The sequence below is a fragment of the Symphalangus syndactylus genome, chromosome 14, assembly GCF_028878055.3.
Source record: "Symphalangus syndactylus isolate Jambi chromosome 14, NHGRI_mSymSyn1-v2.1_pri, whole genome shotgun sequence".
NCBI classification, from domain to species: Eukaryota; Metazoa; Chordata; class Mammalia; order Primates; family Hylobatidae; genus Symphalangus; species Symphalangus syndactylus.
The window spans coordinates 45,307,268-45,309,929 of NC_072436.2; positions in this window are offsets into that span (position 1 = coordinate 45,307,268).

Here is a 2,662-nt window from a genome sequence, read left to right on the forward strand (position 1 = left end):
TCCTTTTTACCTATCCAAGTAAAAATTGTTTTACTAGCTTGATCATACACAATGTTTGCAGTGTTGGAGGGAAAGGTACCCTTATACACTGTTAGAGTTAAACAGGCGCCGCCTCTTTGGAATTTGGAATTTGTCAAAAACGTAAGCATTTTAAATGCATGCAACCAATGACCCAGCTATTATCCTTTCTAAAATTTGTTTCACGGATGAACTCATTCCTTTTAAATAACTGATTTAATAAGTGACCTTAGGACACAGATTATTTGACAGGAATATTTATTGTCTACTTGAATTCAGAGGTTTTGGCAGTGTGCAAGGCACACATGGGGTGTCTATAGATACGTGCATAAATAGCATCCCATCAGACAGCTAAGGACAGAATCATTCCCTGGAATTCTTTCCTCCGGGTATTGTCAATGCGATGTAAGAGTATAAAACAAATAATGAGAGAATTCTAAAGCGAGAGGAAATAGAAAACGCTAACCCAAGGGGTTTGGTCGCTTTACCTCATCCTGACTCTAGATGGCAGCATCCGCTCACTTCCCCCAGCTGGGAACCTAGCGCCGGAAGCAGCCCGAATCCGAGCGAAATTGAACGTTTTCATGTATGAGAATCAGCCGGACACAGGCATCTGTTCAAGCCCCATGTGCAGTTAGGAGGTTTCTCCCCACTTGAACGAACTCACAGAAGCAGATATCTGACCCCACTTTGGTCCCTTTACTCCGTACATATAAGCCAAGGTAACAGCATTTGTTTCTTTTTCTTTTCTTTTCTTTTCTTTTTTTTCTTTTTTTGGTGGAGGGGAGTTGTGATTTGTTTGGTTATGAGGTTATGAGCCAGAAAAATGCCAGATATGTCCTGAGTGCTTCCCAAGCTCAATCACGGATAGGCACTTCCTTGACCTAACTGAGCTTCAAAAACGCATCAGCAAAAACACCCACGTAAGATGTCCGAAGGCAGGCACCTGGGGACACATCCCAGGCAACAGCAGGGAGGCCCGCTTCCTCCTACCGGCCGCTAGCAGCACAGCACCTCTAGGGCCCGCGGAGAGAGCGGGGTCTCCCTGCCATGCGTGGGGTGGAGGCGGTGCCGTGCAGGACTCCCCTGCGGTCCACCTAGACTCTCAGCTTTAAAACTCCATCCCCAGGCTAGAAGGAAAAGAAAGCACGGGGAGGAGGAAACGGACAAAGAAGGTCAAAACTCAGGTTATGGAAAAAGAGATAAATGAATCCTCACAGAAGCAATTTAGACTAGAGGCTTGAAAAGCCCAGAGTTATCCGGAAGAAATGAGATTTCCCCTAAGCATAAAACCTATGGTATGGTATGGAAATGAAACTGATTGAAGAAATACATGTGTGTGTGTGGGGGGGTGTCTATCTCTCTTTCTCTCTCTGTCTCTGTATCTCTGTCTCTCTGTCTCTGTCTCTGAACTCTGTCTCTGTATCTCTGTCTCTATGTCTCTGTATCTCCCTGTCTATCTCTCTGTCTCTGACCTCTGTCTCTGTATCTCAGTAGCTCTCTGTAGCTCGCTCTGCCTCTATCTTTCTGCCTCTCTCTGTCCCTGCCTTTCTGTCTCTCTCCCACACACACACACACACACACTCCAAACAAAGTATAGTGAAGGAGAGCTGGATAAATTACTGCACACATGCTGAGGGAAAAGGCAGATTGATAGACAGGGGTGGCTAAAAAGCAACCCTGCGATCTGGTTGCCAGCAAATCTGCCCCTCAAGTTTCTCATCTCATCAGGAATGGGAAGGAACAGAAGGCTCCTCTGCGGTGCTGGCTGTGGGCTTGTACATTGCCGATCCCTGGGGACTGGACCTAGTGCTGTTCTGCAGAAGGTAATTGAAGAAACCCTACTAGGAATGAAGAAACGCCACAAGTGAAGGAAGGTGACAGACGGAAAGGAATGCTTCTAAGCAGTTTTCATGCACGGTTATGAAAATGAAGCGTCTACAGAGGAAAAGGACATGTTTCACAGGCTCAAGGATTTGAGTTTAAGCTTCAATAAAGATGAGAAACAGAGTAGGAATTTCCCTAGCAGTTCTTTCTACATAAATCAGTATGAAGATCTGAAGGGCTTCGGTACTGACAGCAACTTCCAAACTGCTTCAAGCTGCTCCGTCAAATGAGGTGAATATCCAAAACATTTCTTCCCTAGAGAGAACTTCTGACAAGATCAGGGAAATGTAAGTTTAGCGACCGAACCAGGACGCAGTGGGCAGGCTCACGGCAGCACCCTCCACTCAGTGTGGCTTCCTTCCTGCCCCTGTCATCACCTGTGAGGTGTGGGCCTTGCAGTGAGTTTGGGGTATTCACCCAGTTTTCTTCCTTGAGTCTAAGTGAGGATTGCTTGGTAGACATTAGAATCCACAAGCATAAAACGTAATGTTGCAGGGGCTAAGGAAGCCACTGCCATCCGGGGAGCCACAGAATGTGGAAGCTGCAGGACAGAAGGCGGAGCCCTCAGAGGAGCTGAGCAAAAGAGCTTCTAGCAAAACTGCAGTTGCTTGGGGGGACTGGGCACTAAGATTACAAGAATTTAGCGTTAAGTATAACCTGGATAGGAGTAATTAAGCTTAATATTGCAGAAACAGTATTTTAAAGAAAAAAGATGGACATATGGCCCAACAAAGAATTTTTTCTGATTTGTGGATTT